We start from the raw sequence: 13,594 nt of genomic DNA, 5'->3' as shown, positions 1-13,594 counted from the left end.
AAACCCAATTCATGGCAGCAAAAATATCATAACCGTCATCATTTTATTTGTATGTCACCTTTCCTCAAAAAGAACATTACAAATCTACTCCACACGAGTTTTTCATTGGTTTTAATGGATTTCACTTCTAACCAGGCAGAGGGCCTTCTCGGTAGTGACATCCACCCCGTGGAACGCCCTCCCATCAGACATAAAAGAAATAAACAACTATCTGACTTTTAGAAGACATTGAAGGCAGCCCTGTTTAGGGAAGTTTTTAATGTTTGATGTTTTACCGTGTTTTTTATATTTTGTTGGGAGCTGCCCAGAGTGGCCAGATGGACGGGGTATAAAATAATAATAATAATAATAATAATAATAATAATAATAATAATAATAATATGATAGGATCTTCCAGGAAGCCCCTTCCCCACCTCCAAGTGGAAGCAAGAAACAACAACAACAAGGACCTCTGTCTCCTAAACCATCTGTCTGGCTAGCGAGCATCTTTCCAATGAAGCGTTGTGCATTATATTTTCAGACAAAGTGGCAAAGAGGTTTGAAGTAGATGTCTTCTGATGGTTGCTTCTCAGTCTGTGCTTTAAGATTCTCTAGCAGTCCATGCACAAGGGCAGACTTTGCTCATCTTCCATAATATGACAAGACCAAAACTTGGTGCCCCCAAATGGATCTTCTCAATGATAGGTCTCCTCAGTTTTGCACCCCTTGGCTTGGCACCCTGTGGGGGAGGACTGCCTGTACTGCCCTAAATCTTGCACCGCCATGCATCAGACAAGTTAAAAGGTGGCACCTGACTTCAGTGGCAGTGAGGGATCTTCTACCCATAACAGACAGGATAATGACAGGAGCACTGCCTCTGTTCCACCTTCTCTTCCACCAACATCAAGGTTTTGCTCAAAGCTTTTTTGCTTTGCTGTCATCTAGGTCTCCGCTGTTTCCAGTGCCAGATTTATGTATAAGCCAAACAAGCTATAGCTTAGGGCCCCACTCTCTTGGGGGCCCAAAAAAATTTAAAGAAAAAAACCTGGATGTGCATTTCCAAAATATATGATAAAAAATAAAATTAAAATAAAACCTACATACTGCAACAGTGTTTTGTGTTGTATAGGCTCCTATGATGTAAGTAATGGGTTCTGCCTGCTAGCCGGCTCCCTAAAATATCACTGGTTTGCTCATTTCTATATATAGGGTGCCTACATTCTGCATGTGCAAATGGCTTTAGATACCTATTAGGTCCATAAATTACCACATAGCATATAGGACCTATTCAACACAAAAAACATCAACAATTTGTTGCTGACAAAGGACAGCTTGACATATAAAGGGCCTCATTACCTTCAGTAGGTTAGGGTCTCATCAAACCTAAATCTGGCCCTGACTGTTCCCATTGGCTAGGGAGCCCATGGATGTGCTCAAATATGTGTTTCCAAATACCTTTGCAAGCAAATGAACAAACCCAGTCTGGAGGAGTCCACAATCTAAACCCCAAGACCGGTGGTAGAATGGGGGTCAATATGGACCTCTTCACCCAGGCCAAAATTTGTGTGGTTTTTGTGAATCCACCTCTATTGCCTAGTAAACGATCTGTGGTCCATTTTAAATTGTTTAAATATTGCATGCTTTAAATACGTAGTGGTAACCTGCCGTGCTACTTTGTGGTGAATTTGTCTCATTTGTAAATAAATACGTAAGTGGATTGTTGCATCCTTCGCATTAAGGGCTTAACTGGGCGTTTTGCAGTCCAATCCCTATACCTTCTTATTTGGAAGCCTTGCATTGGATTACAGGCCAGTGCTAGCATTTTTTTGAATACGGAATACAGGCGTGGCAGCTGCTCCGGATTAACTAAAACAGCACAGAAAAATGCAGATCCTTCGTGCGCAATTGGCAGTGGGTATATTTGACTTCCTTCTCCCCGCTCCTCGCTTTTGTCTACACCGGCCACAGTGGTTTTTCGGCCGGGAGTGGGGCGCAATCGAGGCCACTCTCACGCACCACCCGCACACCGCAATGCCCAGAGCCTCGAAATCGCCCTTCCCGTATGCAAGTTGCGCTAGGCCTCGCTTCCTCCAGGGCGGTCCATCTACTGTAAAGAAATCGCCTCTCCCCTCGGCAAAAACGCGCCAGTCTATACAAAGTGCAATGACATATATAAACAAAATGTTAATTCCTATAAAGGCATAGCGAGCCAGCCGGGCGGAAAATTAAAGCTGACATTGAGTTTAATTAAACAAAACAACCAGCTTTGGATATCTGGGGAGCAGAGAGACTAGAGCGGTTGGAGAGGGTGGAAGAATCGGCAAAGCTTGCTAGAAACTGCTCAGGAAAAAAGACGAGTGTAATTATATGTTAAAAAGAGACCCTTTCCATCCGCCTTGCGGTCTTCTTCCCTCGCTCCTTGGTGGTAGCCACCACCACAGAAACGAGGCCACAAAAAAGATTTCCAGTGGCACCTACCAAAAATGACACCAAACCCTTCCAGAGCAAATCTGCACCGTTTGAAACCTTAGCGAGAGCTGCGGGCCTTTTCTTGCTGTTTTTCAACTTAGGCGATTCCCTTCCTGCTTTAAAGCAGACCGTCTGTTGCGATGTGGGGTGAATTCGACCCCTAGCCCGAGAAAACCCCATGGCTGGCTCTCACCTGGTCAGGTGTGTTCCCGAGCCTTCTTGTGTCCGCCTGCAAGGACCGTGGCAGAGTCCCAAAGAGCTCTGCAGAGAGATTTCAAAAAGAAAATGACATTTCCAGAGTGAAACGGACGAAATGAAATGGACAAAGGCTCTTTGACATTGGCTTCCTCCCTGAGAGACGCGTGTCTGGCGAGATCCAAGGATCGGCCAGGCTAATAATTCAAGGAGAGCCCAATACACAACGTGTTTTGTCAATTAAGGGCAGGATTCATACTGTACATGCGCCTCTTAGCTATCCCTGCTTGTTATTCCTGCCGTAAATGAAAGGCATTCCAGCGATCATCCTCGGAGGATCTGAAATTACTACAGTTTATGGGGTGGGGTCGCGGGGAGCTCTTGTATAATGCAGGAGGACCACCTAAATCTGCGCACTGGTCAGTTCCATTGATTTGAGTGGGAAGTAATCAAGCACGTGTCTATTAAAATAAATTGGGTTTCCGGGGGTCGGAATGGATCATGTCCCATTGCACCTCGGCTTGCAAGCATAGGACCACAAATCCAAGACTTGATACAGACGTGCGTGTATGATTGTAAGGACCTGTGCGTCTGAATGGGACACAGGCGGTCGAACTTGCATATCCCTCCTCTCAAACGCAGTGTTTCCCCCCCAGTGTTAGTACACAGTCAAGGGGATATAACTCAATCGATGTCCACGCACGTGTGAACTAACACTTTGCGTTCAAGCCCTTGGCAAAACCAGGAGAATATACAAGTTCGTTTTTAAGTAGACGGGTCATTCGTGACCAAAACCCAACAGAAAAGGCAACATACCCACAAACCGTTTTCTCTGTGTTTGTGATGCGGCAGTTTTGAAGCCTATTTTGCAAATTAATACCAATGTGCAAATTTGCACATGCTTAGATATTTATAATGATAAAAATACCCCATGCATAAATTAAAGAGGGGTAAATGGGATGCTCTATATTTAATTATTCGTTTCGGATATGATTGTCAAATGCAATGCGTAAAAATGGCCCTAACTGGAATAGAACAAATGGCCATTTAGTCCGCCATCCTTGCTCCGCCAGAAGTCTGAAGGATGGATGTAGAAGTTTATAGGCAGCAACATTCTGCTTTTGTCTTTCCCCAAGTCCTGCCATTCAATTTCCCTATAGGTCTGGACCTGTCTTCAGCAATTTGCCTGATCCTTGAAAAATAAAATAAAATAATCCCCATATGTTGATACAGTAGTCATAATCACATCCTGTGGCACGGAGTTCCATAAGCAACTTACGTTGTGTTCGCCTTTTATACTTGAAACGACTTCATTGGCTGATTCCAGTCATCTGGTACGATGCGAGGAACCATATCCCGCCCCCCAAAAAATCAGGGCCTTCCCTCCCCCTCTCCAAAAGATTCCTGCATTGAAGGGGGTTGGACTAGATGACCCTCGTGGTCCCTTCCAACTCTACAATTCTATGATTTTAGGATACTTCTTACTGCTGTAAAGCTCCTGTGTCAGACAATGCTCTTTAACTGAACCTCTTAAGGGCGCGCGCAGGAATGCCTGCTCTTTCCCTCAAATCTACCTTTTTCCTCTTTGTAGATCAGATGAATTGCTACTTGCTCTTTATCTTGATTGGGCTGATGCCAATGCTGCCTTGCCAGTAGCTGAATTCTGAAACAGGTCCTTTTGGTGTGTATTATGGTCAGTTGACTAATAAATCCTGATGGATTGATCACATACGAACGTGCCTTCTGCAGGGTCAGAGTACTGCAGTGTAGCGTTGAGCTTGGCTTACATAGGAAACTGCTTTGTACTGAGTCCATCGAGTCCATCGGTTCACCGAGCTCACGATTGTTTACGTTTGTTTACACTGGCTGGCAGTGGCTCTCCAAGTTTCAGACCAAGAACCCATCCTTACACGGAGATGCCGGGGATTGAACCCAAGATCTTTTGCATGTAAAGCAGATACTCTACCACTGAGCTATGGTGCTTCCCCAAATATTATCTGTCGCCCACAAGAAGTCCCCGCTCCCACAGTGGAAAACCTAGCATGGTTTTATATGTATTAGAAAAAACGCATATACATACTTCCTACCCAAAGGTTTACACTTCAGACATAAACAGCAATGTTCGAAGCAAAACCTTACATTGCAAATTATAACCAGCCCTACACATTTCTATATATTTTGGTTGCAGCCAACGTTAGTCCTACTTGGAGTAGACCCATTGAAATTAATGGACATGGCTAACTTAAATCCTTCAAGTTACAGATAGGTAGCCGTGTTGGTCTGCCATAGTCAAAACAAAAAAAAATCCTTCCAGTAGCACCTTAAAGACCAACTAAGTTAGTTCTTGGTATGAGCTTTCGTGTGCATGCACACTTCTTCAGATACACAGTGTGCATGCACACGAAAGGTCATACCAAGAACTAACTTAGTTGGTCTTTAAGGTGCTACTGGAAGGAATCTTTTTTGTTTTAAATCCTTCAATTTCTATAGTTCTACTATGAGCAGGACTCACACGGGATAGAAACCTTTGGGATGTCCTGAAAAATCCTTACTTCCAATCATATGAGCGTATTATTCCTCTTTGGGTTCACAAACCATAATTTAAAACAGTGTCAGGAAATCATTTCTAAAAATTTACATGACTAAGGTAAAGCATCTCTTGAAGGCAATGGAACCGTCCCAGAAGAATGAGATTACCTGCAAGACCCATTGAAATGAATAAGTGCCCGTTAACTTGAATGGGTCTGCATTGAATGCCACCCATGGATTTTGATGATCTGTGGCATGGGCGTGGCCAGGATTTTTGTTAGGGGGCAGGCTTTTGGATTTGTGTTGATTCTTGTTGATTTTTAATGATTTTGGGGGGCAGCTGCTCCTGCCCCCCCTCCATGGCTACGCCCATGGTCTGTGTTTGTATTCGAAAATGAGGTGTCCTGGTCGACACCAGTTACTCAAAACGTGTATTGGGAATGCCTTTCTCACCAATAGATACAGGTAGCACGGCGAATACGTGTACAAAAACTGTCTATGTGCCAACACGTACATTTGTGCGGAAATATCTTGAGACCTGCACTGAAGGGGAAAGTGGTGCTCACTACTGACTTGCAGTCCGGTAGAAGTCTTCTTCTTCTTCTTCTTCTTCTTCTTCTTCTTCTTCTTCTTCTTCTTCTTCTTCTTCTTCTTCTTCTTCTTCTTCCCAACTAAAGTTATATTACTGAGTAACAAGAGGGGTGCAGAGGTTTGTGTTTCCTCCATGGAGAGCTGAATTTTACACAAGTCTAAACGGGGCGTCATTTCAACAGAGGTAGCCTGGACGAAACGCTCATAACAGCCTCCGAAAGTTCCCCTCTGTCCTCGGTGGTGCAATGATCCCTTCCCATCCCCCAGAAAAAAACACAAAAACAAAAAACAGACAAACAGAAGGTATCCCCATTCAGCAGGAATGCCAGGTGACAAGGTGAATGGTGATGACATTAATCCGGTTTGTTATTAAATACTTGAAAACAGTTACTTCCCTGATATTGGAGGAAAGTAACACAGAAACTGTTCAGAAGCGTTATTAGTTTAGCAAAGGAGAAGGAAGGAGCGCGGATTTTCGGATGAGCTATTTCCCTTCGACAATTACTTAACTGTAGGGCTTGAAGGTTTAATGGGTAGATTAATCAACTCAGTTTTTTTAGTTGATTAATGATGTGGGTCCAATTTTAATTGGAGATGGCAAATTTTCATAGAGGGGGTTGAGATTGAAGGGATCACTTTTAAGTTCGACGTCCTGATATACTGAAGCGTGCATGTCTTCTATTGAAATATTACTCTCTTGCAGCAGAGAATTGGGGCGGAGGGGGCACCAAAATATAAAATATGGCATTTCCGGGGGGGGGGCGGGGAACCCACGTCTCTTCATGCTTCGGTCAATATCTCAAAACTTTGCCTAGATTTGAATATTTGGCTATATGAAAAATGCATTTCACTTCAATCAGTCATTAACTGGTGGAAAGGCAGGTGCTTAATCAAGTATAAATTCGTTAATTGGTGGACAGCCATGAAGGAATTTATTCTAAATCACATTCCAACCAGTAATGTCCTCCTCCAGTAATGTAGCTTATAGCACAATTCTTTGCATGTCTACCATTGCAGTTTTATGCTGCAATCCTGTAGCCCATTTACCTGGGAGTAAGCCCCATTGAACATAACATAGTGGGACTTACTTCAGGATTGCACTGCTCTAATGTAGAAAACTGGCAGGCAAGGGCAAGAGAGAGAAATTGGAATGTGCTAAAAGTAAAAAACAAAACCCCCCACTAATACTTAGACTTTCATCCGCCTATTTCTAAATTCTCCTGTCCTTCCGTTTTTGCATTATTTATAATTACATAATCAATTTTACATGGCGCTTTCATAGAGTAACATGCCCCAATGATCTTGCAATTAATTACACACGCTAAATTTAGGTCAGGGTGTGGATTATTACTCAGTTATACCGCCTAGTTATACGTAGTTGATTGAGCGGTGTATAAATCAATTCATACATCTACCTATATATATAAATTTGTATGTAGCAATACATTCCCGAATTCTGGAGAAATAGTATAATTGATATTGCGATTGTTACCAGAAATGTCGCAATTTTCGTTAGCAGAGAACTGAGAAATTAGAGAAACAGATCCCTCCCCCGCCCATGTTCCCAGAACAATCTGGTTCTAAGGCAGGTTCTGTACTCACATCCTGGACTATTCAGTCTATCGCCTCTTTTTAAAAAAGCAAAGTATGTTTCCTTGGTTACCTCCATATTTTACAAAAATCGCTTCTCGGTGGAGACAGCCGCCTCCCCGCTACACACCCACCCCATCCTATGTAATCTCAGAGCAGCAAAGGAATAACTCTCACTTCCCTAAAAGTACGGAAACAAAACGAATTTCCATAGTAAAAATAAACACGGCATTCACATTATGAAAAATCTGAACATCTTCTATAGCGAAAGAAAGGATACTTCATTTAACAAGGATGAAAGACACCGACTTTTATGAATAAGAACATAATTGTCTTTTTTATTAATAAACAAAGAATAAGATCTCTTTAGAACGGTTGAATGACTCAATCAGAAGCTTAAAAACCTAGTATAAACTGTAAATAATTTTGACAGAGTTCTCTTTTTAAAAAATGCAGTGTAGGGTCAAGAAAGTGGATCTGATTTTATTTTCTTTTTTTTAAAAAAAGAGATAAATCTATCAGAAGTGAAAAGGAAATGTGTCTGGATTTTTTGCGAAAACGTGAATCTTGTTTATATACTGTACAAGTTAGCGTGTAATCTACTGCAGCTTACTTCCGAGTAGGCAGGTCCGGGAAAAGTAAGCACATGCCAAATATATCCCGTAGTGGATATATTTGTACTGGACATTTGTACTGGACATTTTTAAAGGGCTTAAGATATGCTTAAACTGACATTTTCCTTTCTGTCCCCAAAAGTTTTTATTCTCTGCATATCTTTAAGCAGACACACCTGGTTTTCAAAATATAATATTTACATAGTCCACCCCTATCCATCCGTCATATGGCGCTTGAAGAAATGCGCTCCGCTCCCTTTACCACCAATTCGACAGGACAACGGAACTACCTAGGGTTGTTTCCCTTTGAAGGTGAAAAGGTCGCTGTCCAGAACCGATGGTGCTGAATGCCGAAATAGCCCAGGACCAGGTTTAGGAAGACAGAGCCCTCCCTTCGACTACAAAGGTAGAATAAAAAGATATTGTTCTGATTTGGGGAACAGAGTTTAATTAATGACACTGTGGACAACTAACCTGCTGAATATTTGGGGTGGGGAGGTGGGATGGGTAAAAGAGAGAGGGTCAGTGAAAGCAATGCCCAGCAGGATCCCATGCAAGTTTACTGGGAAACAAATTCCACTGAGTTCAATGATGCTCTCATCCAGTTTAATCCACATGGAATTGCAGCTCAATCATATTCATGCTTACTTGGAAGTAAGCTCCACTGTGTGGAGGTCCCAGGTCACTGTTCTTGGGGACAGTGGTAGGTAGGACTCAAAGGCAGTAGGCAGCTGGGAACAAGTATTATTATTATCATCCCATTATATTACAAGTATCCCATTATATACTTGGTAACTACTACACTGTATATTTTAAAGCAGTTACAGTTCTATTCTAGTAATTAAAGATAAGTGTTATTGTAGTTTTATTCTATTCAGTATCCCCTTTTTCCAGTGTTGGTTGATCTAGATCATTTAAACAACTTTGGGAGTAAAAACCTTCTACACTGCAATAGTATTCTGAATCCTTAGAAGTCAATGGTCAGAATAATTTTTTAAAAAAGAAGTTAATCTGACCCCATCAGTTGGGACAGAACCACAGCTCAGTGATTACATCTGCTTTGCATGTAGATGGTCCCAGATTCAATCCCATTTTTTCCCCAGGCAAAATTGGGAAAGACTGAAACGCTAGTCAGTGTCATGACATCCCCGTGTCAACAAGAAGTACGTACACCTATAAGGAAAAGTTAGAGTCTGCTTTTTTATTGCAACGGAAATAACAGGAAACGCGCACCAAGCCCTAGAATGAATTAAAAGGACACCTTAAACATTAACATCGCAACTCTCATCAGAAGTAAGGGCTATTGAATTCCATTGATCTTACTGCCAGGGTTCGGATTGCAGCCTAAATTTAGCTGAAAAATACGAACCGGAATGGCATCTGTGCAGAGAATTTCTTGTGTCTGTGTTGCATTCGAGCTGGAAGCTGATGGATTTTACTGAATTCACTTCTGTTGCGGAAAAAATGGTGAGGAATGGTGAGGAATGGAAACCGCATGCAAACCATTGTGGAGATTTGGGTGGCAATCCTGCACACGGGTTGCTTTGATTCTATTGAAGTCAGTGGGATTTAAGCAGCGTAACCTGCGTGCAGAATTGCACGATTTTTATGGATCAGTCGGAGGTTTCTAAAAAATATTTAGCAGCTGAATAGACAGCACGGTCCATCCACACATTTCAGTGAATCTAAAAATGTTTGGGCTCCCCACCCCGCTCCTCGTGGGGGGATTCAGTCGCTCTGTTAGTGTGGGTGGCGGGGAATCAGTGGACCCAGTGCAAAGATTTTTGCTTAACTTGGAGAGAGCGATGGTCTCTTAGCAGGAATGGGCAAAATCGTTCCGGGTGGAACCGGAGAAAGTTCTCTAGGCTAGGAGAATGCTAATGCATACTTAAACTGGGGCAACCCCAGCGAACCCCTTGCAGTCCTAACCGCCCGGTCGGAAGGCCACTCACTTCCTGTTGTATTCAATGCCTTAATATCCTAGGCGTTGTTCGTGGCAACCACCCTAACTAAGCAATTGGAAGGGAAGAAAAAAACCGTCTTTTTCTAAGGAGATCAGAATGGGGAGGGCTGGAGCAAGCAAGACACAAACAGCAGGCGTCTTGATCGTGAGGGAAACCTGCTCAGAGGAACACAGGGATTTGTCTTATGTCAGACCATTGACACATCTACCTCAGTAATGCCCACACTGGCTGGCAGCAGCAGCAGCTGCCCGGGATTTCAGGCAAAGAAGGGTCTCTCTGAGCCCTACCAAAAGATGACAAGGAACAAACCTGTGAACTTCTGTAGACAAAGCAGATGCAAATAAGTGGCATTTATTTCCCACCTTTTTCTCCAAGAAGGTCAAGGTGGTGTACATGGCTCTACCCCTCCCCATTTAATCCCCAAAACAACCCTGTGAGGTAGGATACCTGAGAGGCAGTGACTGGCCCAAGGTCACCTACTAAGCTTCATGGCTGAGTGGGGATTTGAACCCTGGTCTCCCAGATCCCATTCTGACGCTCTAACTACACTGGTTCAGTTAAAAGGAGTAGGTCTAAGAAAAGATACAGTACTGTATTAGGCTTTGCCTGAGAACCTGGATTTGCATACTTTTGAGGTACATTCTTTCCCTCAAAGAATTCTGGGCACTGTAGTTCTCCCCTTACAGAGTTAAAATTCCCAACAGCCCATAACAAACTACAGTGCCCAGAATTCTTTGAGGCTGGAAATGTGCTCTGAATGTGCATGTGTGTGCGCACCTATTGCTCGACAGAAAGCAGACTCTTTTCTCCTTTCCTTACCCCAGCCTTGCTAACTTCCCGCTATGTCTTTCTCGTTGCTTGTTCTTATGGTGGGTTTATGAAAATGAGCTGCTGGTCGATCTTTTCCATTGAGAAAGCTCTCCGCAGAGTAAAATAGCAGGCTAAAGTAGTCCAGGTCTGGGCTGTTCCACTTCAGGGACTCCAGTTGGGATGTGTGTGCCTTTTGAAGGTTCATTAAATAAAACTCCCTACAAACAAGCATGTTTGAAAGAGGATGAAGTTAACTCTTTCTCTCCCATCTTCTTGCAGTTTTCTTTTTTGAATGCTAGGGATTGTGTGTGCGTGTGTGTGCACGCATTTTAAAAGCTGAAGAAATGCAGGCTTGTTGTTGTTGTTAAAATGCCTGGAATGGCACAGTCCAGAATTCTACCACTACATTTGGCATAATTCCGGAGCAACTATTTAGCAGGTGTTTCTGTGGCTGCGTTTGGGTTCTCTCACGTAGAGAAGTACACTGGATGTTTCATGTAAAATAAAGGCCTGGTCTGCTCAGGGCTGGCCCACCCACCCATGAGGCAAGCTGACATAACTGCCTTGGGTGTCAGGGTCCACCAGGGCAGCAGATCTGATCTCCAAGGGATGCATTGCCTGTGGCTGCTGCAGAACCCTCCCTGGAGGCGAGATATTTGCCTCCTCCGTAGCCCCATCCCCTGTGCTGCCTCCACAGTGGCCTCTCAGGGACTAAGAGGTGTTACCAGTCTCCTTCCACCCTTAGGGAGGAAATGGTGGGGGCTGCCCTCTAGGATCTCCTGGGCTCTGCACCCACCTCACATAAGAGGGAGGGTGGGATGCTATCCTCTTCCAGGGTTCTGAAATGCTTCTTTACAGACCTTTGTACAGATCTGAGATGAACATCGGCACCCTACTTCAGCATTGGCTAAACTTGTCGTTTGCAAAAAAAGGGGGGAGCTGAGAAAAGAAAGATTCAGAGCATTTGCAGTCTTGGTCTGTGAGCAGCAAAAACAAAGAGAGAAAGTGGCTGAGGTGGGGGGAGAGAGGGGGAATTTTGGATGCTGCCCAACACCTATTAAGGAATTTGCAATCCATTGTAAGGGAAGGAGGACTGAATTCACTGTAGGCTTTTGTGAAGGCAGGAAGGAAAGAGGATGTACCAGTATGGAGGATAAGTACTGTGGAGGAATGAAAGTGTGTCTGTGTGTGGTATTGAAGAGTGTTCTCTATGAATGAAGAGAGGAGAGTAAGCGCAGATGTAGGTCCTTTATTGCACTTCAGATTTCACAAATTTCATCAGCTGACGTGTTAGAAGTAAAAAGTGTGGGATGTAAACACAGGAGCAGTCAATGACAACATTCCTAGAGTGTACATGTTAGAACATGGGGAGGGATGTCTGTCTGGCAAGCAGGTAAACTTCCTGGGGACGGACTTCCTCCACATGTGACCAGAGGTGGGTGTGGCCTCACCTGTGCAGGTAAATGATAAAAGCACAGGGCAGGCAGCCATTCTCTCTCTTGCCTCTTGCCTCTCTCTGCCATCTTCCTTCCATGAGGAAACATCTAAGGATGCTCTCTTGGCTCCCAGCCAAGAGAGGAGATAAGGGCTATCTTGCTACAAGATAGATTTCTAAGTGTATGTAACCTTTTTAAGCCTGCCTACCTTCTGGGATCATATTGTGAACAGAACGTGAGTAAACTCTTTTATACTTTTATAAAGACTGTGTCGTGTCTTGTATTTTAAGAGGGAACAAAGGGGAAATTACCAGAGTAATTATTATAGAGGTTCTAGCGAACCTGTGCACACGTTACCGTTGCGTACTTAAAGGGGAATGTCTATAAACTCTGCTGATATTTTGGGAACTTGTTAGTACAAGTTGGATAAGGATATAGTTAGTCAATATATCCTCTCCTGCACCCCAGAACATTCCCACAAAGGGTTATGGGCCCAGTATTGCATATTTCTGCGTATTTTTGAAGGATTGCATTGGATTGTGATTTTGAATTGAGTAGTATTTTTCTGAGTTAACTTCCTGGTAAGCACATGGTCCTTTGTTCCATTGTGCAGTGGGGATTAAGCAACCCCCCCCTTCCCTCAGAGTTCACAGTGACCCAAGGCAGTGAAGAATTGTTTTGCATTTTTAGATTTTTGAGATTTTGATTTTAAAATTTTGAGAAATTTTGAAATTTTTGAAGAATTTTCAAATTTTTGGATTTTAAGATGGCTAGAGCAGCTTTTGATAGTGATGCAAAGCTAGGAATGCCTGTGCTGAATGAACACAATTTCATACACTGGAAGCAGCGCTTGATAGCATGCTTAGATTATAAGCACATTTTGGAAGCTTTAAACCCTCAGCCTACGGGATCGTCTGAGGAGGATTTAGCCAAGATAAGTGCTTGGAAACGCATGAACAGCGAAGCTAGACACATAATTTTGAGTGGACTTCGTGATGAGCAGCTATCATTAATAAATAGTACAGATGATGCATCTCAAATCTTAAGAGATATTGAGCGCGTGTATGGAGAATCTAGCATAAACTGCTTCAGAAACTTGGTGTGTAAATTAACCAGAGTGAGGATGAATTCAAAAGAGGAATTCACAGAGCACATCAACAAGTTTACTGAGATTATTCAAAGAATTGATCTGACTCCCAAAGCTTTTGATGAAGATACAAAGATAGCATTTTTGTTATCATCGCTTGGACCACGCTTTAGCGCATTTGTAAGTTTGATGGATCATAGACAAGGTCTGACTTTTAAAGACTTGATTGGTTATTTAAAAGAAGAATGCAGAGATAGAGCTGAATCTCCAGTGAGAAATACTAGAAGCAAAGACAGCAGTTATGCATCTAGGCAGTGTACAAAGTCCAAA

General features: G+C 43.0%; 1 long non-coding RNA gene across 1 annotated transcript in view; it reads left to right on the top strand.

Moving 5' to 3' along the window:
• The window catches only part of LOC310831827, a 90,661-nt gene that overhangs the window by 31,033 nt on the left and 46,034 nt on the right, over positions 1–13,594 (top strand). Inside the window, exon 2 of the long non-coding RNA XR_014557998.1 lies at positions 8,110–8,373. This is a non-coding gene — a long non-coding RNA (uncharacterized lncRNA). The remainder of the gene's footprint in view (positions 1–8,109; positions 8,374–13,594) is intronic.

The sequence above is a fragment of the Podarcis gaigeae genome (assembly GCF_964106915.1).
Source record: "Podarcis gaigeae genome assembly, chromosome: 14".
In the NCBI taxonomy this organism is placed as follows: Eukaryota; Metazoa; Chordata; class Lepidosauria; order Squamata; family Lacertidae; genus Podarcis; species Podarcis gaigeae.
This window is presented reverse-complemented; position numbering and strand designations above follow the sequence as displayed.